Genomic DNA, 27,336 nt, shown 5'->3' with positions numbered 1-27,336 from the left:
CAGGAACAACCAGACAAGTTAAATAATTGCAATTTTCTGAGATGAAGCTTTGAAGAGTTCCGGCCCCATTCTGACTCTTCCTGTGGCTACTAGGCTGCTGGTTTATACTGTCATTGTGGGCTGTTGACTTTTGAGACTACCACAGTAGTAGGGACAGGGTGACAGGAATAGGTCAAGTTAAAATGTCACAAAACTCCCTGTTCCTACCAAGAATCAGCAATTTTGTTGAATAAAGGTTTCCTGCATTGTTATAAGGCTTTGGTTAATTTCCAGAGTTCAGAGAAGTTGGTTTTAGCAAATTTTATTTTTTCTGGCTTTTAAAACAGATTTTTTTTTTCATACAAAAGCACCCATTTAACAAACATAACTATGAAGCACTGTCCTATACATTTTATGAGCATACTTAGCTAAATAATCATGTAATCTTTAGCCTAAGGAAACTTTTACTAAACTAGATAACACAGTTAAGTGAATACATTTTTACAATATAGTTTGATGCTAGCTATGATAAAGGCATTTACAGGGTACTAGTTGAGCACAGAATAGGGACGATTAAATCATGTAAGACTGGCAATAAAAGTATAATTAGAATAGAAAGTTCAGGAAGGAGATGATTTTGACTTTTTTTTTTTTTTTTTTTTTGCTAGTGCTTTATTTGTTTTTTATAAGAGAGCAGATTTTTGGAGGTCCTTACTCTACCATTCTCACTGACATCATCCCCTAACTTGTTTTTGGATTACCAGGAAGTAAAGTCCTGCATGCAGGAAAAGAGAGAAAAGAAAGAACAGAGAGAAGGCAAAGGGCTTATTTGGGGGAATCTGAAAGAAGAAAAATGTGTGCATATTTTGTTTACAGAGGAGACTGAGTACACACTCTTTTATGGATCTGTGCCTAAAGGAATGCTAAAGAATACAAATGGCATATTTTATGAATCTAGCAGATTCATACTTGCAGTGCAAATCTTCCTTTAACAGCATGTGTGGAACGTGTGAAAAGTAAATGCCGTCAAGTCTTTTCTTTCTCTTTTTTTCTGGTTTTGTTTTTAAGGGAACAGTAAACAATCCAAATAAAAATATTGACCAAGTTTAAGCTATGCTTTATGTATTAAAATCTAAGCAAATGAAGCAAATTGCATTCAAAGCTATGGCTTAAGAACAATATTTTAGGGAAAGAAAATACCTTTAAGACCTGGACTTTGTGGGAATTCATAATTTCCATCTTCTTTCTATACTTGGACTAAAAAGGTCTAGGTTTCCAAATGGTGACAATTTACAATTTAAATTCCATCTTAGAACTCAGCTTACTGCCACTTTGGAAAGTGATCTAATAAACTAATTCCTACTGGGTTTTTAATTACTGATAATTATCTGATGCAAAACCATAAAAGGCATAACCCTTATGTCAGTATACCCTTCTGTGAATCATACAGGAAATTAATTTCAAGGAGTATTGCCTTTGATGACATATCTACCCTCTCCCCACCTGTCCTCCTGAGACTATTTGAAATATGTGACAAGCACTGTTGATACTTGTTAGCGTTTTTATCACAAGGTTATCAGAAGAAAACAATTAACAGGACTAGAGCAGCTAAGGTAGCATAGCTAATAAGAAGAGATGACTTTGAATTCACGTAATTCAGATCTAACACTCACCAGCTGTACAGCTCTTAGGAAATTTCCTGACTTCTCTGAACCTATTTCCTTGCCTTTGAATTGGAAATAACAATATTTACTTCATATGGCTGTGGGAGAAAACTAAGTGGTATATCTTGTACAAAATGCTAGAATAGCTACAACTAAAGAAAGGAGCAATTGTTATGGGAGCAGTGGTGGCGAGTGTGGTCATAGTTAAGGTCATGGTCACATTCAGGGCTACAAGGAGGCTGAAATTCTGCATGGTACAAGGGCATTAGAATGCCCTTTACCTCCTTTGCAGAGTTAAGGAGGCAGGCTGTCTTCAGGATCGCTCTGCCCCTGAGGGTTTAGTTGTATGGATGTGTGCTTGCTTGTGCCCAGTGCTCTATAGCAGTCACTGAAAATGCAAGCAAGGGAAATTTCCATTCTTCTAGGAGCCCTTAGTTAATCTAGCAGCTCTGGAACATTTTCAGTTGGGTTCTTGGAACCCTGAATCACATTGAAATCCACCATCATTACTCACCTCAGTCTCGAATAACAGGCAGATGGAAGAGGCCATAATTGTTTGCACACACACACACACACACACACACACACACACAGACACACACACACTTTTTTCCCCTCTCTCTGCAAGCCACTGTTTTGATGTATAATGATAGGAGAAGAAGCTGGCCTGAATCAATTCCGATTTCCCATAGTGTTTCTCTGCCCTCATGCCATCAGCATGGTAGTTATGAGATCACACCATGTCCTCATAGTGACTCGTTGAGGCCATTCTACCAATGCTATAATTTTAGCAAGGTACCATTAGAATTCTATAATAGGAAGATATTTACATTTGGCAAATAAATCCTGCTGATAAAAAGCCTTAAATTATAAGTTTTCTTCTTCAATGGGGACACTTCACATTCAAAATTACCTTTGGTTAGGGGTATTTTCCCAAGGTTTCTCTGTCATGCATGTGATATTTGGATTTTTTTTTTTTTTTTTTTGGCTGGGGAAGTGTTGGGTTCTAGGATTTTCCTCAGGATTTGAAGTCTGAACCAAAGGTATAGGGGTGGCGATGTAGAGGAAGGATGGATTGAGGAGATAATTGTTAGTAGGGCAAAAAGCAAACAGTATGAGAGTGGCATGAGGGACAGGTCAGGTTTTAAGTGAGATGCTCAGGTGTCTGGGTGAATTTTTCTCTCCCTCTATATGTAAGATAAGTACTAACAAAAGAGAAGTAGGCATAGAGATAGGGAGGAGTGTCAATTTTGGATATGCCCATGAAATATTAGGTAGAACATCTCATTAGGTAGTTGGAAATCGAGATCTGCTGTCCTGACATATACATGTGTGGGGCTTCGGTGTAAATGTGGTATTTGAAGCTAGGGAGTGGATGAGATATTACAGAGACTCTGTGTGAGAAGTGGATTTCATACAGAATCCAGAGGAACATTAACATTGAAGGGATGCCCGAACAAGCATGAACGATTCAGAAGGGCGGCTACAGAGGCAGCAAGATAATCAAGAGGGAGTCATGCTGCAAATGCCAGGAAGGAGGAAGGATTCAGAAGCGAGAGGTTAATGGTGACCATTGCAATTGTTTCCTAACTGGTCTCTTTGCCTCTAGTCCCTCCCCCCACGCTCCTAGCCGCATTCTGCTGTCTGAATGCTCTTTCCTAGTGCGCAAGTCTATTTGCTTTCTTCGACTTGTAGTTCTTAGATGTCTGTAGCATTCAGATTCTCAAGTATAAAAGAATTACCTAAGCCTAATTCAGCACCTAGGCCTGATTGACTTATTGAAAGTCCAGTCCTGGGCCTCATACCCCGAAATATTAATTAAGATATCTAGATCTGAGACTATGTCTTTTTAAAAAAGCCCCCAGATAGTTTGGTTGCAAATGGTCTATTGACAGTTTATGAAACAGTGGCCTAGGGGAAGAAGTTCAATTTCCCTAGTAAAAGACTCATGGCCTTTAGCCTCTGGCTTCCATCTCCAGTTCCCCCCTCACCTGACTTGCTTCCTCTTTCCACCAGCCCACCTCCAGTGGACTCTGTTTTCTAGGCTTGCCAGAATTACAAAGATAGATTGGGGCTGGTGGAGATAAGAAGTGCTTTCTGAAAAAGGGACCAGTGTATGCAGAGGGACCAAGGTGAGACAACATAATGGGAGAAAATAGGGACCAGTCTAGTTTGAATCGTTGTAGCAGACACATAGAAACAGGTCTGGAAAGATGATGAGCTGGGGCCAGACTGTGGAAAGCTCTGAATGTCCAATTGAGGAATTTATAATTGTTCTTCAGTAAACTGGCATGCTTGGCTCTTTCATGCTTTGTTTTGTTTGTTTATGTGTGTTCTTTTCCTACCCTGGAGGTAGGTATCAATACCTCCTTCTTATTATTGAGACTGTCTTTACTGTTGATTTTTTTTCTGAGTCTGGACTTCATGTGGAGGAATCTAAAAACGAAGACTTGAAGGAAGGAAGGGAATTTTAAATTTCTGGAAAGATTAAAGAATCTTGAATTATCCAGACTTAAATTTAACCACAGTCTCGAGGCAATTAATCAACTTTCAATTTTCCTAAGCCTGGTTAAGAAGCGGGTAAGCCACTGTGACTGTGCTCTTAACCTTTGTGAAAGACAAAAAGCAAGACATAGCTCAAGTGGCTGGAGTTCTGACCCCTCCCCATCAAACTGAACACCATGTATTTTTTTCTCCAAGGGAAGATTGCAGCCTAGCTGGGTCCAAGAGAACATACGAGCACCTTATGCTGAACACACACTTAGAGAACTGGATGGGTTTTGCCATCTGCTAAGCCTCACATAGCCTCCAGTTTGAAGTTGAAGCGATGTCAGAAGCTGATTTAAGCAGCTTACATATGTTGCACTGCAGGAAAAACATTGGACGTTGGGGACTCTGGAAAACAATGCGAGGCATTTGGGGTCCATAAACGCTTTGTGTTTGTGACAAAACATGCCCAGTAGCCATAGGGCAACACTTTTTCCCCCCTTAGATATAAGTGTAGGATTTTCTCCTTTGCTTCGTAAAAGTATTTTCACATTATCTTGTGTATTTGCTGGAACCATGATCATCAGTCATGCGGCAGGTAAGGTTATTTTAGTTAATCACAACTTTCTTTTGTTGCTTTAAGTCTGACAGAAAATGCCAGTCCTATGGTATACTTTGGAAAATTATTCTAGGGATTTGCCGTTATTGATAATGTTCTTGGAAAATCTAGATGCATAATAAATGAATAACTTTATAGGAACTAACCTTTAAAATTCTTCACGTGTTCCACATGCACACTGAACATGATGCAAATCACTCAGACTGTCCTCCAAGGCCTGTTGTGTGACTGTACTTACCTCTCTAGCCACATGTCCCCCTCTTTATTATACTTTCCTATCCAGTGAACCTGTATGACTGTCATTCTCTGAACACATTAGATTTTTAAAAATCTCTAACTGCATTTCTTTCTCCTTCTTTTCCTTTCCTTTCTTTTCTGCTTCTCCCCATCAGCTCTCCCTGTTGATAACTTAACTATTAATAAGAACCAGTTCAAGTTGCCTTTGTCCATGGAATCTTTTATAATAACCTGTTACAACATCCTTATAGTACTTACCATGGTCTGCCTTGCTTCATAGTTATAAATATATTCAAGCTCTGCTTTTCACGGGTCATCCTTATCTTTATCATACAATAACAATTCATGTTCTCTTCAGGTGTGTTGCAAATCCCCCTCCTGTGAGCCTTGGGAAATTATGAACATTTCTAAGTCATGAGTATTAGCAGTTGTAATAAGGGAGGATACTGTTTTTCCATTATTTGGCAGCTTTTAGGAAATGAGTGATTTCCTATTTAAGCTCAAATTTTGGAATTCCCCGAGCATAGTTGTAGATCTAGACACTTTTATACATAGGAAAACAACTGTCCAGTGGTGAGTATTGGCCAGATTTTTAGAGAGACATGAACTCTTCAAGGATCCACTCAACCCTTAATAGTTCATGTATTTTGCCAGAGTCCCTCTAGGCATATACTTGTGGTTCTCAGGCTAATACATTTCCCACATTTATTCTTTTTGTTCCTAGACACATTTCACTCCAGATTTCTCTGGATTTCTCTGCTGTTATCCTTTTATCATCTCATAATTGCTACCCCATGCTCCTGAAGATATTCATCTATCCCTCTCATCCTCTGAGTGGTCATGGATCTCTTCTGTAATTCCTCAAAGTGCCAATAACATTAGACTGTGGTGTTTTGATAAAATTTTCCTATAGAATGGAGGAGAAAGCTTTAAATACAGGTATCTGACACCACGGTTCTTGGAATCTGTTTTCTATGCCCCTTACCAGCAATTTACCTGGGCCTGCCAATAGCTTATCCATCCTGTACTGGAGAACCTTCTTTCTGTATTTTCTCCTTATAGCACATCCTAAATGGAGGAAGCAAAAAACAATTCACAGAATAATCTCTGTAGAATTATACACTTCTTCCAGTGAAGTTAGTTTTTACATTATGAAATGGAATGCATCAACATTTCTCCCTCAACTGAGGGATTGCCCCAGAACAGTGGGTCAATACTTGTGTTACTAATGAATGAAACTCTACATTAAAGTGGTAAACAAGGATCTAAGGCACAGCCCTGCAAAGTCAGATTTTAACTTCCACCTTTGAAATGTAGCAATTTCTTAGAACAAGTGACATAAAGGTAGGTTCACCCCAATGGGTGGAAACTGAATAATTTATCACTAGCATTATTTAGAATTGCCAGCACATGGTGATAATAAAAAGAGCCGGACTTTCTTTAAATTGATTTTATTACTGCTTTTAAATTCTCAACAAACAATACACACTCTTATTGTCTGCATAGGGAGAATAGTAGGTTGTTGAGGGGGGCCTTTTCCCCTGACCAGCCCCTCCCTGCCACTGCTTGGAATCTCCCCAAATGGCAACTCTCCCCTATTTAATAACTTTAAGAACCAGATTCCATCTGCAGAGACATCAGAGAAAGTGTTGGCAACATTTTGGGGGTGGAAGGAGAATATTTGTTTACATACTTCCCTGATTTCTAGGAAGGTAGGCTTCATTCCTTCAAGACAAAAACTCTTATTCAATTGAATTTCTGTGCAGTGTTCTATCTAGAAAGCATCTGGGCAAAATGGGGTGCTCACAGAATGTTTGTGTTCTTGAGTTAAATATATATCCTCTTTGTTTAAATTTTTTTTTGCCTTGCCAAGAATCATGGAGTTTTTTCTCAAACTTTCATGGGCAACTCCCTGCACATCGAGTGTACCAGTTTCTGTTAAGACAGTGTGGAGTAGGATTTGGAGTAGAGGTTGGGAATCAGAACACTGGTTCAGGCTACCTTTCTTGCACAGGGCCAAGGAAGGCAAAGGTTTCACGTCACATATAACAATGAAAAGAAATCTTGGAAACAGACCACCTGTCAGCTGTGAAATTGGACAGGTTATTTAGTTCTCTATGCCCTAATTTTCTCACTTGCAAGTTGGAGAGAAGAGTACTCTGTTTTTAATTAGAGTTGTCATGCAGATTAAATGAGGTAAGTTAAGTACAGCATTCAGCAGGATGTGGGGACTAGGGACGCTTGTGCACTTCTTTGGGTGTGGAGTCTGGCTCAAAGCAGCACAGAGTAAACTGGCAGAACTTAATCGGATTAAGCACTAAGGATGCACTTGTGCAGTGCTCGCTTTGGCAGCACATATTCCAAAACTGGAATGATGCAGAGAAGATTAGCGTGGCCCCTGCGCAAGGATGACATGCAAACACACACACACACACACACACACACACACACACACACACACGTTATAACTTCGTGGTTCCATTCCTAACAATAGAGCCGAGAGAAATTTTCACACAGCACCATAGGACAAGTTAAGTGTCTTTAATTAAGGAGGGATGGAAACTGACATTTATGAAATTTCTACCAGGTGCCAGACACTCTACAGCGGTTGCTTCATTTAATCCTCAAGGCATCCTTACAAGATTATTTTATCTGTTTAACAATTGGGAGAAATGATGCTCTGTGAGGTTCCATAACCTGACAAGGACACTGTGCTGATAACAGGCAAAGTTGGGGCTCAAACTCCGGTGTAAGTTTTACTCCATTCCAGTGTCTCATGCAGAGTCTGGAAAGGATAATTATCGCTCTTTTGTTTCCCTCATAGATTGTTGTGCGGATGAGTTCATATATCACATGACCTTCCAAATGTGTCTCCAGTCCTCTTCCCTTCTATTTTCACATATTATCCTTCTTTCATCCCATCATCCCTCCATTCTTTATAATCTATGCTTTTTTTCTCATTTCACTGAAGATGAAAGAGAAAGAAAACTTTCTCATAAAGTTTTATATATATATATGTTTATATATATATGTATATATATATATATACATATCAGATTAAAGGATAAGAAAAATTCAGTTATACCAACATTAATAGTTACAAATTAAAGAGATTGAAACATCAGCTACTATTTAAAACAGAACAGATCAACTGCCTTTTCAGAAGTCAACCAGGTCAGACGATTCATTTCCTTGTTTTTTAAAGTTGACTCAGCTGAATAAAGCATTCTGGTTTTTAATGAGAGGGTTTTAGGACAAGGTCCAAGTTCATTGATTCCTGTTCTATCCATAATTTTCTCACTTACTTTCATAAAGAATAAACTGTGTCTCTTTAACTTTGAAAATGGAATTTAAATTTTCACTGATTGAATAATTTCTACTCTCAGGTAAAGGACATTTGTCGTGTAGCCACATGGTTTACTAATGGACTGGTCAGTCGTATTGAGTTCCCAGGTGACATTAACTTTCCAAACATTAATTTATCATACATGATCTGATGATGATTTGTGTTGCAAGGGTCCTATGGGCTGCTTACAAACACAAACACACAAACACCCCGTCCTTGAGCATAGTTACATAAAGATGAATCAGACATTTCATAATTTGTAGGTTATGGTACAAGAGAGCACAGAAAGTGGTTCACAATGAGTTTCATTATGAAAGAATAATGCTGTGGCCAAAAAAACAAAAAAATAAAAGACGGATGGAATAATAACAAATGCTCTTCATTTGTATTTGGTGCTGGGCTCTGTGAATTATTTATGTTTCTGGGCAAGGCCCGGGAAGTATTTCAATGAAGCCTAATTTGTCAAGGTTACTTCTACTTTACCATATTTTTCCTAACTATATCTTTCTGGATAGTACCACGCATGAATATTTTCATTGTGTTGTGCATTTATTTGCAATATTGATGGCGCTGTAAAATGTGGGGTATTAGCACCTCTTTAACCAATGTCAGGCAAGAATTAAGATCGGAAACACCAGTGTCTTCCTTTTAGAAATATGGAGGTTAACTTTGATTATTATTCAGCTTTTGTGGCTGATGAGCCAGCTATAAGTCATACTGTGGAAAATTTATTGTCTAGAAATCATGCTACTGAATATTTTATCTTACTGGAAATGTGCTATAAAGGGGCTGCATCTTTAATCAAGTACATGGCGATGTTGCAATCTCTTGGTTGCACTGTCACATGAAGAAGTTGCGGTTAAGCAAGACTAAAGGCCTGGTTTCTGGGGAGAGCAGTGGTGTGGCTGTGTATGTAGACATGATTCCTCTAGGAAGTCGTTTTATTTTGCCTTTGACTTCAAATCTCTAAATATGTTCCAAAGGAAAACCTTGGCTCAGTGTAATGTCCGGGTCTCAGTAACGTCGGGTAGAGACGTATGAGTGACACGGCAGTCAGGGAGGAAGTAAAGAGGAGAATCAAATATTGTCTGCTCGAGTGTTTTCGGTTTCTATCTCTGATGTATGCTCAAAATCTCACAGAAAATCCAAGGAAATTTCCTGTTCACAGAGGAACGACTATTCTAAAGGCAGAGATGAAGTGCACAGTTTGTACATGGGGGCGCCTTAAATGTGCACTTGTTCTAAACTCCTGGTTGCAGGGGTGGGGGGTACCTCAACCCCTCCCCTCTGCCGCCACACCCAAGGATGCTTGAGGGCTTTTGTTATTGTGTTGGGTTTTGTTTTGTTTAGACATTGAAAAAAGGAAATGATTGTTGTTGGATCTGACTTTCCGTTCAAATCTTGTGATTATTGGACAACTCTATCCTGATGCTTTTATTCCTTTTCAGTGACTAAGAAACATAAGAAAGGGATTCTGAAGGAGGTTTCAAAAAAATAGCCGAATCTGAAAAGACTCTAGCTGGGAGAAGACCCATAGGGAGGTTAAAAATACCACTGAAATATTATCAAACCAGCATCAAGCTTGTCTTGACCTTGTTTAGTTACTTTTAGTGTCGATCTTACTGTTCTTTTATAATTTTTCCCGAAAGCCTAATTCTTACCCTTTAAAAATCTTTTTCCCTATACCCCTCATAACCTGGGAGAGCCTAACTGCTTGTTGCACAAGATTTAAATCCACTTTACTGAGCCTTACTGTTGCTAGATCATTCTAAATCATTGGTATGTAAACCAGTGCTGTTCAGTAGCACATTTTTGGTGATGGGAATATTCTGTACTGTGCTGTCCGATGCAGTAGCCACTAACCACATTTTGCAGTTGGGCACTTGAAATGTGGTCAGTATGTCTGTGAAATTAATTTTTTATTCAAATTTAAGGAGTCATATACAACTATTGGCTACCATGTTGAAATAGTATATATATATATATATATATATATATATTCAGTACATATAAACAAGTTGACACTTATTTCTTGAGCAAGTTCAATGATACTCATTTAAAAATATTTTTCTAGGTAAGATGCCATGTCTTATTGCATTAAAAGTAACCTGAATACACTCATTTTTGTATGTTTGTGTTTGTTGGTACTGGGAGAAGTGAGTAGTGCAAGGAGAGGTAAAGCTAATTATATTTTTATGTTTATATATATGATAGTTAAGAAAAATTCAAACTCTTTTGTAGGGAATATGCTTTACTGTTAAGAATTTGGGTCATCTTGCGAAGGAGGCCCAGTGGTATGCTACTGCAGAACGAACAGGAGTTACAGAGACACTACTTATCTGGCAGTCAGCATGTCGTTAACTTGGCTTATAAAAAGGGGAGCTAAGAAGCCAGAAATAATGAAAGAGGCTCCTGAGTGGCCTCTGGAAAGTACTATATGGCCCCAGATGTTGTGGACAGCTTTAATTTCCTATGCTCTTCTACACATGTGCCCCATGTTCTGTCTCACTAGACTATCACCTCTTCCTTATACAAAACGTGGAGTTTTCCATCCTGCCCTTTGACTCGATTGTCTTTCTCTTTGCTCCTTTCTCTGTCTGCGGAAATCCCATCCACCTTTAAAAGGCAAGCCCATGCTCTTTGTTTTTGGGTCCTTGGGCTTCTGCTGTTGCTTCTTTTTTTTTTTTTTTTTTTTAAGATTTTATTTATTTATTTATTTGACAGAGAGAGAGAGAGACAGCCAGCAAGAGAGGGAACACAGGTAGGGGGAGTGGAAGAGGAAGAAGCAGTCTCCCAGTATAGGAGCGTGATGTGGGGCTCAGTCCCAGGACTCTGGGATCACGTCCTGAGCCGAAGGCAGATGCTTAACGACTGAGCCACCCAGGCGCCCCTGGGCTTCTGCTTCTTAAACACTATGCCTGGGAGTTCTTTCTCTGCAGCTAACAACCTAATAAAACATGAAGGGGGGAGGCTGTACAGGTTTAAAGTGCACTAGAAAGTTTACTACTGCTCGAAAACTGCTTTCCAATTAGAAGCATCATTTTCTTTGATAAGTAGGAGTTAGAAAGTTTGATGTACCTGGAGACACAAGGAGGATCAGGCTTCATAGAGTCCCTGGAGCTTCTCATCTCTTTCCACTCCCATTTCCAGTATTTACAGTTTCCTAATTGGCTTCCACCTGTAGGATATGGTCATGTGTTTTATTCTCTTATTCGCAACAACATTTGATTATCTGATTTTCATTGATCTCAAATCACTAGATAGAAAGCATTTCCCATAACAAATTTGTATTCCTTCATTTGTTCTCTACTGCTTTTAAGCAAGTGGACCAGCTTGCAGCATTTTTTTTCTCCCCTTAATACCATACTTATGTTTCTAAGAGTTAACCAACAGTTTCAGTTTCCTTAAATTTTGATCTCTTGTCCTCAATTGCTCTAGATTTTGTGAGTGTGTTGTCTGCACTCAAAAGACAATCAGTGATAGTTTAACCAACTGCTTCACTGTTACAGAGCAAGGACTGCCATCTGCTCAGCTCAGGATCTTGGAATCCTCACTCTTCTCCCCAGACTCAGTCAGGTCTGTCACTTGCAACATCTCATCCCCGAGAGTGTATGCATGAGTTAGGATTATTTGGATTTCAAGTGGCAAGATCTCAAATGGACTCAGCTTCAGCAAAAGATGAGATTTATTCAAAATATACTGGACTATTTTATAGAACAATGATGTTGTGGGAAGAAGCATCACAAAGCAGGTAGGCCACATTAACAAATGAGTCCCTGGACTTAACTATCTTTAGAAATCTCTCTGCCTCTCATCTTTGCTTTTCTTTATTGATGTCATTCTTAATTACTACCTAGATGTATTTTCCATTGTGGGAAATATGGCCAACAACCACCCAACTTGGCTCTCTAGGTCACAAATCCAAATATCATGGGAAAAGTTCTGGTTTGTCCAACTTGGGTCATTCTATCCCTAGATCATTCAGGTATAGCCAAGAAGGCAGGGTCATGTCTGATAATATGCTGTCTTCACACTAAGGCGCAGAGACACACTTTCCAGAATACCATGCTAGGTAGACAAAAAAAAAAAAAAAAAAAAGCCCTTCTTAGCTCATAGCTCATTTTTTTTCTCTCCCTTCTTCCCAACCCTACTGACTTCCAAGTACAGCTCAAATGCCACCATTACCACAAGACTGACCCTTTAAAAATGCTCTCTAGAAGTGTGAGAGGGACACAGTTTAAGTTAAAATCCTGGACAAAGCATTTACTTACTGCTACTTACTACTCTGTGACCCTGGCCTCATTTTCCTCACCAGTGAAAATGAAGGGATGGAAAGTAAATTGGGACTAGATTGTAGAACTTTAAACCTCATCTAGCTACAGAAGGTTGGTATAATTTTTTGAACAAGAAGTACCAAACAGTATATTAGAAATTGTAATCTGGCAGCTGGTGTAGATCAGGAAATTTATAGCCATATTCAGTGGTCATGAAGATGACCTGGGCACTATTTAGCACTGGAATATCTAATCAGATAAGAGTGAAGCCTCAAAGGATACAGGAAGTCATTCAATCTTGGCAATAGGCTGATGGCTAGATGGTTGCCTTTTTGCCTCATTTCTTAGCACTCACATACTCTTTCTCTCTTCATGTTCTATACTGAATTTCTGCTTTTTGTTCACCAAAAAGCTATTTTTCACTCTTAACTCCAGAAATTTTGCATGCTTTTCTTTTTATCTAGTGACTCAAACTGATTTTTTGAATCTTAAACTAGAATTTTTAGTGAGTGAGGGAAAGCTGAGAAAATTATGAATAGAAAAAAAAAATACCTTCACAACAGATTACTGGAAAACTCTAAAAGAAGAATAAATTCAATCCAATAAATATTTATTTTCTTATTTACTCTTTTCAAGATTGTTTTAGTCAAAAGGAGTACAAAATTTCTGGATTTGGAAACTGAAGTCAAGTAGGAGTACAGAATAAGAAATTAGGGTAGTTGCTCTCATTTTGTGTAGATGGCAATACATCTGATATTCATGATGCTTATTGGACAATAGACAAAATAATAAATATTTGCCATCCTAAATTTAAGGGAAATAAATATGAAAATTTGTGCTTAATCAGATACCATCTTGTGCTAGATTTTAGCATAGATAATCTCTAACATCTGTCAAAGATTTAGAAATAATTATTGGGGAAAATGTTTAAACTGAGGACATGCTATTTCATTAGCTTAATATTGTTCTCTGAATTAAGAGAAGAAATTGAGTATTTGATTTTAGTGATCGTGCATTTTTTAAAAATTTTAATTTCAATATAGTTAACATACAGTGTTACGTTAGTTTCAAGATTGCACATTTTGATGGAGCTCAGTAAAAGCATGCTCTAAGAACTAATGAATTAGGGGTCAGACTCTGAGTATGCTCTCCAGGGGGCAGTGATGCAAACTCATCACGATGTATATTCCTTGCTCCCTGCCTCCTGCCTCCTGCCTCCAGTTATACTGAGTTAAGGGTAAATAGCTCAGCATTACACAGCAAAAGAGACAATGGGTTCTCCATTCTGGCTGTATATTAGAATCACTTGGGAGTTTTAAAACAAATGTAGATGATAGAGCCCACCCTAAACCAATTCAATTAGAATCTCTAGGGTGACACATGGACATGGCTGTTTTTCAAATGCTCCCTGGTTGATCCTAATGTACAGCTAGTGTTGAGAATCACTGATGGAAGAGTTGAAAAAGCATCACGAATCTTCTAGTCCAGCAGTCAAGGGTTATTATTCACACTTAGGGCAGTGCAATACAACTATTTCATATCACAATTTTCTTAGCTGGAAATGAAGGAATGAGACTAGAAGACCTTAGTATTTTTTTAGCTCTATGAGTCTTCAGATGTACTCCTGGAAATTTGTATATTAATAAGATGTTATGTAAATAGACTTATTATAGTTAAACAAATTCTACAATGAATTCTTCAATAATGCAAATAATATATACAGTGCATATAATAATGTAATATAATTTGCATATAATTCAATAGAGATTGCATTCATTGCTCAAATCATTCAATGTTTCTATGCTAGGGATACTTCAACAAATGAAAAAGAAAGATTTGATCAGGCAGACTAGACTCTCCCTGGTTGTCATCATTATCTAGAGAAGATTGTTATCAATTCTTACAACTTTCCTTCAGTCAGTGTTTCTCAGTGACTATTAATTCCTCATTGTTTTTCTTGGAATGTTTAAGACATCATTGCATGAGCTTGCTGGGCCACCTGAACAATGTTGCACTTGTCAAAGGCCAGGAGACCTTTAAAAAAAATTTACTGATTCTTTTCATAAGTTTAACCAACATGCATCAATGGGTTTAGCATAGGTGTACCATAGCCTGTGGACATAACTTCAAAGAGTGAAATAGTGGGTAGAATTACTGCTTTCCATGAACTGTTATTTCTCTTTCATACTCTCAGTTTCTCATAACTGATTTCTGATTTCATGCAACTACATTGTATTGTTCACATTTTCTAGAAGAAGAAAATAAGAGTGTGAGAGCTTTGTTATTTTCTTACCTTTCACACCAAGTGTAACAGGAAATTGATATCAGGACTCTTCCACTCCAACCTCATTAGTTTTGTGTGAGACCCCTAAGTGTTAAATGAAGTGTGTGTTCAATAAATATGGAAGAAAAATAATTTGTGTGTCTGGAGACATGGGTGATAGAAAGGTAATGAGATTAAGACTCACCAGAATTTCTCTTAAGAGGGGAGAACATAAGAGTTTTTGGTAACATGATTTGATTATTGCTCAGAATAGAAGCTAAGACCTGAGAATGAAGGGGATGAGATTTGGATGGAGCTACACTGCTGGGTAAGATGGAACTTTCTGCTTATTGCTCCTGAGGGAGAGAGAAAGATCAGAGATGATGAGAAACAGACTGGGTACAACCTGGAGATAGCAAAGACCATGACCTTCCTCAACCCTAGTCAAGCTAACAAGTCCAGAAAACATAAGGAGAGTGAATTTCATGTGGAAACTAGTAAAGAATCTTGGTTCTTTATCTAGAACATCCCAGGACAACTGGAGATGTGTGAAAGAGGCAGTGTTGCCTAGAGATGCATAAGGAAGGAAGCAGCCAAATGCCCATAGCTCAAACCATTGAACTGGGTTTAAGACAAGTTTAAGAGATGTATGGAGTGAGGGTGGGGTGGGGAGAGGAACAGTCAGTAGCTAACATGTGTTACCTGAAAATGAATGGGGTATGCCCCACTATCCTCAGTGAAAAATATGAGACTGAATAATTTTAAAGACAAGAGCATCATGAAAATGATTTACTTAATACTCTATTCAAAAATCATTGCAGAATAGCCCTGAATGTTTCAAGATATGTAAAGGATTATCAAAATAGAAAAGTTTGGAAGTATAGTAAGTACTAGTGGCATCCTACATTATTTCCTTGATGAGTAACACAGATATGCAGAGGTAAGAATGATGGAGAAGGTCAATATTTGTATGATTATAAAAGATTTAAAATTCAAGGATTTAATTTGATCATTGTTTTCCTCTTAGACACATAGTATTTCATCATGGTAGGCTTATGAGATTTTGTGTGTGTGTGTGTTTTCAATTGAATCCACCTAATTTTCTAACTTGAAATTAATTTTTCTTAGTGTAGAATTGATGAAATGAGCTTTATTACATTCGCTGTATTTGAAATAATTACTGTGGCCTGCTTTATTATTTTTGGTGGTGAAATATTGCTAAAATTCTCATAATGCACTAAGACAATGATTTGGACAAGTGCATCACATATTTACAACATGCTGTTCTTTTGTTTTAATGTGAAAGGTAATCTTAAATTATTTTAACAGAGCATATACCTCTATAATAAGTCAGTCTCCAAAATTTAATTGTTTACAAAGAATATGACAGTTTCTTTAGAAGATATATTGTTCTACTGGTTAAAAATATTAAGCAATTCCCAAAGCACTTGAATTCAATTTGGTTTGACTAGTTCATTACAGTTTTTCATTTAAGCACAGACAAGAGCCTTCAGAATAATGATTCCAGCCCCCAAACTTTCATTCTAAATTTAGGTCAGGTAATTAGTGTGTGTTTCCCACAAGAAATAGGTAATTACGATGGTAAATGCCCATTGGTTAAATCTACTTGGAAGAGTAGATGTCGTATTTGTGTGTTTTAACGACATTAGAATAACTCTTAAAACCAAGATTGACCTGCAACTTGTAATACTTTCAAGTCTTGTGTTTCCTGCTTGTATAAATTTGTCATACCTGTTTCATACCTTCCTACAGAAATGGCAGTTGAGCTAAATGCTACTTGCATTCACCTTGGAAGAAAATCACATGGGTATATAATCTGGCATGAAAGTACAATACCATACTAAATCATCTTTTCTGACTAAGGAGGACCAGCAAAGATAGTTTAGGCGTCAGTGAGAACCCTGCTTTGAGGAGCTTGTTGTGTTCTGCTGTGTGTGCAGTTGAATAATCACTGGGGATTTGATTAGCTCCACGTATGTCTTTTCTCATTTGTCATCTAACTTAGATCCACAGCCAAATGAGAGTTAATGGAGGCAAGAGGTGGAAGTTGTCATATTTCCTTAGAGTTGTTACCTCCCCTATGCAGAAATGTAGTGATAATTTTATCTTTGTTTTCGTTTTTGTTTAATAACAAGAACATTTTTCCATGTTGTTTTCTGGGTACATGCAAAAAAAAATAATCTTTTATGGGTCACTGAAAATGAATTGGTTCATTAAAGTGGTCATTTTAAGCAAAAGGAACCAAAACAACCCTGGTCTTCTGGTTTGACACATCTCAGAGAATTTTCTTGTATAGTGAGCATGCATAAGTTTTTGAATTTACAGCTCTGTGGGCCATTCCCTGGATTTTGGTAAATTCCCAGAGTAAATGCTTCCCACGATCTAATTTTTTTGAAGATAACTATTTGGCCCAGGCTAATGCCCTCTCTCTTCTTCATCACACTTCATTGCACCTTTTTCTTTTATTATTTTTTTTTATTTTTAAAGATTTTATGTATTTATTTGAGAGAGAGAGAGAGCGAGAGAGAGAGACAGCGTGCACAAGCAGGGGGAACGGCAGAGGGAGAGGGAGAAGCAAGCTCCCTGCTGAGCAGGGAGCCCGTTGCAGGACTTGATCCCAGGACCCTGGGATCCTGACCTAAGCCCAAGGCAGACGCTTAACCGACTGAGCCACCCAGGTGCCCACAACATTTTCCTTTTAAAAATCTCTACATCATTTATTCCAGCCTACCTTGGTCAGGGTTATTTACATAGGAACAAATATGAGTTATATTCATCTATTGTCATCCATCCTCAGCATCGTTTCCCTCTTGCACAGAGTAACTACGTTGCATTTTCATATTTGGCTAATTTGTTTTGGTTAAGTGATTTGCAGTATTTCTATTATTATAAGAATGTTCTATATTGATTACTATATACATCCAAAGTGGAAAGCAAATATACCTTAAGGTATCAACTATTTTATTGTTTGAGATGTTTCTATCCCTTTTTTTTATCCTAAAATATAATCTGCAAATGAAATTTCTGCTGCCAAATCCAGTGGTAGGAAGTTCTCAAAAAAGGGATAAAACAGGATGGAGTTTGTTTAAGAGGAATGCTGTAAAGTCCAGGTTATTGATTTAGTTAGGGATTGCCTCCAAAGATCATGTACAAAATGACCCATGTTTCTTTCCTTCACATCTAAACTATTTTCAGAAGATGTTTTTTCCTGGGTTCTACTCATGATAGATCTTTGATGAGGCACATAAAGAACTGATGTAGGTAGACTGATAAGACAGATGCCATCAATAAATGCCTTCACAAAAATACTAGCCTGTCACAAGTTAATTTGATGCAGTATTTTCTGTCATGAAGTTGGATTAATTTTGTCCATTTTCTCCTCTTGTCGTAATTCTTGTCATGTGAATAAGAATGTATTATAAAGAAGAACATACTAGACATTATAATTCTGTGATAACTCATTTTTGTGACAAAGAATATAATGAGACCAGACAATAGTGCAAATTCATCATATTCTTACAGTGAACTTAATATTGACTTCTTGGCTTCTCTTCATGATTTTGAGGGCATGTCACTTATGGTTTTATACCAACCAAATGATTAAAGAAACCACCATTGAAAGACTTGTACTGATTACAAAAAGCCTTTTCAACAGGGAAATAATAGAACCATTTCGATTTTCTTTCCTTTCCAGCTTAAACACATACTTAATGTATATCTGTGATTTCATTTTGATGAAAAAAGACTCATTGATTTGATAAAGTTACTCAGAAGGTGTTATAAACTTGAAGATTGGACTGTATTTATCAATGAGGAAAGAGTGAATTTTCTCAGTAAATCACTATTATAAGTCATAAAAGAAAAACAAAGTTTTATAATAAAGAACCTTTCCAAAATACTCCTTGTATTTTGTCCCAGTAACTCAAGCAAAGCAGTCATTTTTAACATGGTCTGTCACTACCGCTACAAAGATCTGGTTTAGGAAAAAGCTCCCTAGTGACAGACTGGTTGTTTTTAATTGCCCTGAATTTCTATCGCTCCAACCCTAACTCTATGGATTCTCCCTTTTTTTTTTCTCTTCATGATAGAAGGAGAGAAGCTATTATCCACAAGCAACTATTCTTTTTGTACAACTTCAGAAAAACATTTAAACAGAAACAGAGGAGATAGAATCTGTAGGGAATATAGGATCTGAAAGAAAAATCCTACAATAGGAATATCATTTAAATAAAACATTTGCTACCATCCTTATACTCATTATGGTCAGTGAAAGTTATACATATTCACTCTTTTATTCTGAGTTCCTTAGAATAGCCCCTTAGAATCTTTCTCAACAGAGCACTAGAAATGAGCTGCTTATCATAGGTTTTATTTCAAGAATTGAAGCCTATTTATGATTCCTCCCATAAGATTCACTATCTATATGCCTGGCATATGGTAGTGTTAAATGAGCGTTCATTGAATGGATGATTACATGTTCCAAAGTTACAAAAAGAAAAAAAAATTCTACATTTACATAGTTGGAGTCTCATTTCTCCTGTGACATAAAGTAAGAGTGAATCCATCAGCAAAGTCCTTTGCTGTTGGACCCCCCTAAATACAGAAGGTGAAGATCACACATAAAAATGCATATGAAGAACTACTTAGAGATCTGTGTTTATGCACATGAAATATATACATATTACGAATATATATATATAAATATAAATTCACTCAGAGTATATGTGGTGGAAAGATTGCTGGGCTTTATATAACCCCTTTATATAACCTTGGGTCTCCGTTTCTCCAGCTCTAAGGTTTAAACACTGGGTCTTTTTTCTTTTAATTCTAGGCATCTCTATTTCTACACACATGTGCAAAATCGATTATAAAATAAGCCAGCAAATTTCACTTGACCTGATTTCTTGGATTTATTTTTATCTAATGAAAAAATTAGACATTTTACTTGAATTTTTTTTGCCAAGGGCCTTTGATGAAGTTGTCAAAATCCAATGTTTGATTTTTCTTTTACTAATTACAATTACCTGTAGGAAAAATGTGTGAAAGTATTCTTTTCTTGTTAGAACCTGGGGATTCTATTCTGGTGTTGAAATTGGAATATCTCCAGCCTCTTGTGAAGTAAAGTACAAAGAATATCTTCTCTGGCTGAGGCAGAATGTATCCAGATAGAGACCCGCTCTTGAGTCTTCTGGAAAATCTGCCTTCTGAGAACAAAGGGCCCAATCTGATGTGGATTCTTGCAAATGATGCTCACACAGGAAGCCTGAGTCACCCAATGGGAAGCAGCTAATTGGCCAGACAGTCTTGGAATGAATTTAGCTGCTGGTTGGCAGGTGGGGTACATTGTAAAGCACCACATCCAGGCTACACAGTAATTTGTTTTTAATTACCGTGTTTGCTTGGGAAAGGCTGTAAGGTCTACTCATTGCTCATATTGGTATGCTAATTGACTGTTTGGAGACTTACAAACTGGGTTTTACACTGTGTCCTTTTCCATTGCCTGTGGTGATCTGAATAGCATGTTATTCAGTTAGTTCTGCTAAAACTTTGTCTTAATACCTCAGATAAAGATAAAAGAACAAACCTAACTCTTATGAAATCTCTAAACTTCAGGTAATAAAGATTGTAAGAAGGTATTACCCCGTAAACATGTCTTTGATTTCATTTTGTTTCCTGGCTTAGAAAATGGAATGTTTTTGTGTGAAATGTTCTTGGATGTCAACAAGTAAATAGTGACTGATTTATGTGCTTGCTCTTACAGCCCAGGGAGGTGGGAAAGGGAGGTGAAGTGGGTATGAGGAGAACAGCCAGGCTGCAAGAGAAGCCAAGCAAATGGTGAGCCAGGTGCCTGCCCAGCAGGAAGCGTGCCCAGGAGCAGAGCCTGGGAACCCACAGTGGGTCAGATGAGGTTCACAGGAGCACAGGTGCTGGGCGAGTCCATGCCCACAACCTGGGAGCAGTCATAGATCAAGCTGGGCTGGATGAGAATAGGAACAGAGATGACCTACAAGAATTAGGAAGGGGCAGTCAAAACTGGGTCAGTCAGAGGACGCGTGGAAGGCAGTTGAGTAAGGAGGTGTGCATCAACATAGAGAGGTCACATGGAGTTTCTGCCAGCCTGGGAGCTAGTCCCCTCCAGATGCTGAACTTGACAGCAGACATTGTGTTGTTGGTAATTATGTGTCCATGGTCTCAAAGCTCTTGGGGTGGGCATGAGGGACTAATACAAATTATCTGTGATCTAAGAAGGGGCCCTATTGTCACTGTTTGTTGCATATGTATTAATACAAAATTCCTGATACAAATTTAAATTATAAAAATATCATGTTAAGGATTTGGTCTGTTGGTACTTCCTGGGGTTGGGACTACAACTTTTGTTTTTTAACCAGGTATATTCTAGTTCAGTCCTTCAGGATCTGTAATAGTTTCTAACATACCCTAGTGAGTTTCATCTAATATTTGTTGGACAAAAGAATGATTTTTCTTTCTGCAGTGTTTTGGCTCCAGATCTTAAAGATATCAATTGTGGCTCTGTGTCCACAGAGCTCAATATAAGTATAATGAAGTTGAGAACTTTTTGTGGAATTTAGGTACCAATTCATTTTGACTTGGTAATTTGAATAGTTTTACTTTGCCCTTTTTGGGAGATGGGTATAGGCTATGCTTTCTACATAACTGCCTTAATTTTCACGTTTATTTTGTCATTGCTAGTACTGTTAGTGTCATTGTTGTATTGGGATGCTGTTAGTACCATGGTATATGGGTGCAGGAATTCTGACCTGGACCAAAAATACCCACTCTGAATAGAAAGATGTGTGCACACCCATGTGCTTGATAATATTTATCTTTTCCCAAAATTGCACTCTAAAAACATAGCTAAATCACTGCTTCTCAAAAGGGAGCCATACCTTCTTTCTTGGCATCGATGGGATGGTGGGTTGGTACTAATGTCACATAGGGTTCAAAGCAGCAAGTCAGATTTTTCTGGGTTCAGTTTACAACTCTGATACTTATTAGTGTTGTGCCATGGGTCAAGTGATCTCATCTATAAAATGGGAGTGATAACACTACTTACTTCCTAGTAACTATGTCTCTAGGGTAATAATTATTATAAATTGTGATTTATATTTGAGAGGAGCAGATGAATGGAAGATAGAGAGAGGAACTTTGACCTCTTCTAAAGGTCACCAAATATGATGGTAGATAGGATGGAAGTAGAAACATACTTTGGAAAATCTGAGCAAATTTTTTCCACCTAGACATTTAATAGAAATTTTATTTTCTGTCCAGGTGTTTGAAAACATGATAGGTATAATCTATACATTTTTATGAATGAAGATGATGCAGTCATAGACCACACTAGAGAAGAGTTACTTACATACAGATTGATTAATTCTCTGTGCTTTTTAAAAATCTGTGAGGATAGTAATTAGGCTGTGCTTTTATGACAAGTGTAATTATGAAACAACACTGACTGAATTCAACACTTGTACGATTAATGCAAAATGGTAATAACCAAGCATACTATAATCTACTGATAATCATCAAAGCAGATTTATTCCACTAAAACAAGAAAAGAGATCTGACATGAAAATATACGTGGAGGAGTCTCAACGGTAAAGCAGAATCGGGAGAGCCAAGTGATGGCAGTTGACCATCCTAGAATAATCATGACTCTAATAAAACTCGTATCGGAAGATCTTTGCTGGAGGATATTAACCCAAAGCCCACTTGTGACATCAGAATCAACACAGTCACCTGTATAATTTTTTCCTAGGATTGCCTTCTATTGTTTGAAATCGCATTTAATCCTTCCACAATAGGAGGCTGATATGCAATTGTGAATGCCTGAATCACACTGCTTTACTCCCTAATTTCATTTGAGAAAATCATTTTATAAACTAATATCCTGATTCCTAGCAGAAAAGAGATGGAATACACAATAAAGTGTCCACAGGGGGTTTCAGTACTTCATTTGGGGTGTCATATTGAACATTAAAATGCAATGTAATAAAAAGATGTGTAGAAGAGATGAAATGGTGGTGTCCTGCTGGATAACTTAAAGAAAAAAAAAAACACTGCTTCAGCTTCCAGTGCTACATTTTATTTATAGCTTCAACTGATATCTTGACTTCAATCACGGAACCTCTAGTTAGTTTGCAGAGATGGTTTTATAAGCCTCCTGGGTGAAGGGAAATAGTCCTCCCTGATTGGTCCACCAATAGGAGGCGAGCTCAAGGAAACAAAGAGAGAAGATGAAGAAAACTAGTCAGCAATGTGAAAGGTGGAACAGAAGTTTCCCGGGGGAAATGTGTGTGAGTGGAAGATCAGTTTCAAAAACTAAGAACTTAGAGGACAATGGAAGGGCAAGATAATAAGCTGAGCCTACAGAAGAAAAATAGAAAGGGAGGAAACTCTGCTATACTGTGAGCAAACAGCTGGATTAAGGGAGAAAAATTCAAACTGTATATTAAAAGAACATTCATTGATGAAAAAAGGGAATGTGGCAACAACAGTATAGCTATTGTTAACAGCTATATTGTGGAGCTTTTCAGAATACCGTGTTTTCAACAAAACAAAACAAAACAAAACAAAACAAAACAAAACAAAACCGAATTTAGTTAAGTAAATTTGAGAGTATACCTACCTAGCTTACAAAACGCTTGCACTAAGAACATATGTAGGCTATATATTTTGTTGCATTATGTGAACACATTTATTTTTTGTATTTATATATGTGGTTTTATTATGTTATGTTGTATATGACATATATATTATACTATGTTAGTATGATAAGTATAATAAAATAAATAAATATTTTGTTCGTTTTGTTCTAGTGCCCATTTTTCTTTAAGGCTAAGATTATTTCCTTGAAAAATAAGTCATTAGAAAGTGTTTTGTAGAGCAGAGTCATTTTCATATGGACAGTGCTTGGTTAAATGGACTTTGAAGGTTCAATCTTGTCAGCTCCACCTTTCAAACACACCCAGAGGCTGACGGCCTCTCATCTCCTCCCCTGCTGCTACCCACCATCTTTCGCTAGATCATGGCAATAGCTTTCTAACTGGCCTCGCTGTTTCTACCTCAGTCCCAGCATCATAGCCAGGAATTCCATGAAAATGGAGCCACGTCATCCTATTCCACTGCTCACACTCGAAGGGCTCTCCAGCTCACTCACAGTCCAAATCCAGGCACACTCAGTACCTGCAGGAAGACCACGCTGCAGAAAGACCTGGAAACTGCAGAGCACAGCCCACGTGATGCAGCCTTTGTATCCATATTGTAGTCAAAGCACTTCTTTTCACTGGTGATTCACTTAAGAGAGGCTGGAAGTCAACCGTTTTGCTCTCCAAGTTCCACAAAACTGGACCTCATTTCTGGCACAGTGTCCTCTATACCCCAATTGTATTAGAATATAGCCGTTTGGCAGTTTCATAGTTTGTCATAATTGGGTTTCACCTGTTAAACTTATTATAGGTCACACTATGGTTTAATGATTTTTATCCAGGCCTTCACCGCCCAAGGGTTGAGAGTTTCAAACTGACCTTTAAGAAAGATAGAATAAATATTAGAATTAATCATTTTGAAAGTGGAAAATTGGAGATGGAGACGTTCAGCTATCAGACTTTGAAGCTGTTTTTTAAACTGTGAAGAGATGTTCTTTTAACTGAGGGTGACCCAAGTAGTTTCAAATATGGTAAAATGTAAATATTTTGACTGAACTGATTCTTTTAAGATGCTTTCAAGTAAAGGCGGGGGTGGGGGTCACATCTATAATTGATGAGAATGGAGCATTGTATACATATTAAAAAAATGTGGACCAGATAGAGTGGCTCCCAAACTTTGTCTTCATTGCTAAAATACAAATTCAAGGATTTGCTTATAGATATTCTGATTCACAGCTAGAGTGGGACTCAAAAATATGTGTTTATTTAAAAACAGTCCCTGAATCTCACTTTGAGAAACTCTAGAAGAAGCTGGAAAACAAGAAGAAGGGGTCTAGTCTTGACAGGGCACTAAAGAGCTTTGTGGCCTGGGACACATAATGTTCTTTTTCAGTTTCTATGGTATGAGCAATTCACATATACATATATATTTTATAGAATATAAATATCGTTCCCATGAATTATTTAACTTAATCTTCATAGAATTTTGCAAGGTAGTTTTTATTGTCCCTATTTTATAGGAAAAAAAAAATCCAGGGTTTAGAAGGGTTTATCACGGATCAGTGACAGATGGCATATCTGACAGATGGCAGATCGGTGACAAAACCAAGATGATAAACCATGCTACTTTTAACCCTATACTATGCCTGTCACTGTACTTCAGATGCAAAAGAGAGGATTCAGGCTATATTGTTTCCTTCTAGTTTAATTCCATGATTTAGACAGCCCACTTAGATAGACACAGTTATTTCTAGCCCACATTTCCACCAGAGCAGCGTTCAATTCCAAGAAGTTAATATTCTAGTTAAACTGATGGCAGAAACACATTAAATATGAAGCTAATCTTTTTTTGGTCTAGACTGTTCTGTTTTATTAATCAATGGGTCATACAGATGGCTCACTTGATAATCGATTCCATGGATTCATAAGCACAAGGCATCGAGGAAAAAGAGGTTCTGGAAGGCGAAGGAAACAACAGAAATGATTTGACTCTCACACTAAGAAATAGCAGAGGAAGTTATAGCAGATTTCCCCCTAGCCCATACAGTCATGTAATTTTATGATGGGGGAGAAATAGCAATAATGTCCTCCTCCCATCTGCATTCTGAACAAAACTTGAAGTAAGGCAAAAGAATAGGGATGATGCGAGATCACAAAGGACTCTCATTGATTGCACATCTACTCGTGGGGAAGGTGGCATCTAACTGCCCACATGCTGAAGCACAGTGTGGGACAGCCTTCCCTCGGAGCAGGGGCCTTTCAACAGAAGCAGACGTCCTTCCTCTGCAGGAAGACTGTTCCCCAGAGGACAGGAGGTACGAGAAGCTGAGTTAGGCATGCAAAGTTCCTCTCTCAGCTTCACAAACGGATCACTTGCTCTTCCTGCCTTTGAGTAAAATGCAGAGCAAGAGGCATGGAGCTTTCAACATCACTCATCTCAGGGAAATACAAATCAAAACCACCATGAGATACCACCTCGCACCTGTCCGAATGGCTAAAATTAAGAACATAAGAAACAACAGGTGTTGGCAAGAATGCGGACAAAGGGAAAACCTCTTGCACTGTTGTTGGGAATGCAAACTGGTGCAGCCACTCTGGAAAACAGTATGGAGTTCCCGCAAAAACTTAAAAATAGAGCTACCCTATGACCCAGCAATTGCACTACTAAATATTTACCCAAAGGATACAAAAATAGAGATTTGAAGGGTACATGCACCCTGCTCATTATAGCAGCATTATCAACAATAGCCAAATTATGGAAAGAGCCTAAAGTCCATCAACTGATGAATGGCTGAAGAGGTGGTATATATACCCGATGGAGTATTACTCAGCCATCAAAAAGAATGAAATTTTGCCATTTACAATGACATGGATAGAGCTAGAGTGTATTATACTAAGTGAAATAAGTCAGAGAAAGACAAATACCATATGATTTCACTCATGTGGAATTTAAGAAACAGAACAGATGAACACATGGTAGAGGTGGGGAGAAAGAGAAACAAACCATAAGAGACTCTTAGCAATAAAGAACAAACCGAGGGGTGATGGAGGGAGGTGGGGGCTGGGCTAGAATGGGGATGGGTATTAAGGAGGGTGCTTGTTGTGATGAGCACTGGGTGTTATATCTAAGTGGTGAATCACTGAATTCTACTCCAGAAACCAGTATTGCACTGTATGTTAACTAGAATTTAAATAAAAATTTGAAAAAGAAAAAAGAGAGGCCTGGAGATTTGAGGGAAGCAAAACCAGAGGAATGGGGAATAAATGTGGCCTCCTCATGATTGCATTTCATTTAATAAGACCCATGTGGAACTTGCAATAGACACGGGAATCTTGAGAAGAATTTGGAGGGTATTCCTTGTGGTGGAAGAAAGAGTGAGAGAGGAGTGAACCTTCTTCTGTGTCCTCACTGTTGTTCTCCCATACAAACGTCAGTGTCTGCTTTCTTTGACCTGCTCTGAGACGAAAGATTCTGCTTTCTTCACACACTGTATTTCTCTCTTTTTAGAGGCTCCCCTGAGGAAACCTGCCTCCATTCCGGCTTAAGATTCCAACCCTTTACATCCAGCACATTTCTCCCTGCCTCTTTACACACATTGCTCCATAATAAGAAAAAAATCTTCATGTCCTCAGCACACAGAAATAGAAGGGCAATATTTTTAAGAGGTTACTAAGTTGAATACTTGTCTAGTTGCTTTGTTGATATTTTATTTTCAGGAATAGTAGAACATCTAATTTGAAGGGATAGGGAGTAAATAGCATTGCACAAAACTGGCATCA

At 37.8% G+C, this 27,336-nt stretch overlaps 1 non-coding gene across 1 annotated transcript; it reads left to right on the top strand.

The window, feature by feature from the left end:
- The first annotated feature begins 7,322 nt into the window (after positions 1–7,322).
- LOC123786473 (U6 spliceosomal RNA) lies at positions 7,323–7,429 on the top strand. Its single transcript, XR_006777973.2, has one exon. It is a non-coding gene; the product is annotated as a U6 spliceosomal RNA (small nuclear RNA).
- Positions 7,430–27,336: the final 19,907 nt, after the last annotated feature.

The sequence above is a fragment of the Ursus americanus genome, chromosome 4 (genome assembly GCF_024610735.1).
Source record: "Ursus americanus isolate L20-20 chromosome 4, mUrsAme1.1.p, whole genome shotgun sequence".
NCBI classification, from domain to species: domain Eukaryota; kingdom Metazoa; phylum Chordata; class Mammalia; order Carnivora; family Ursidae; genus Ursus; species Ursus americanus.
This window is presented reverse-complemented; position numbering and strand designations above follow the sequence as displayed.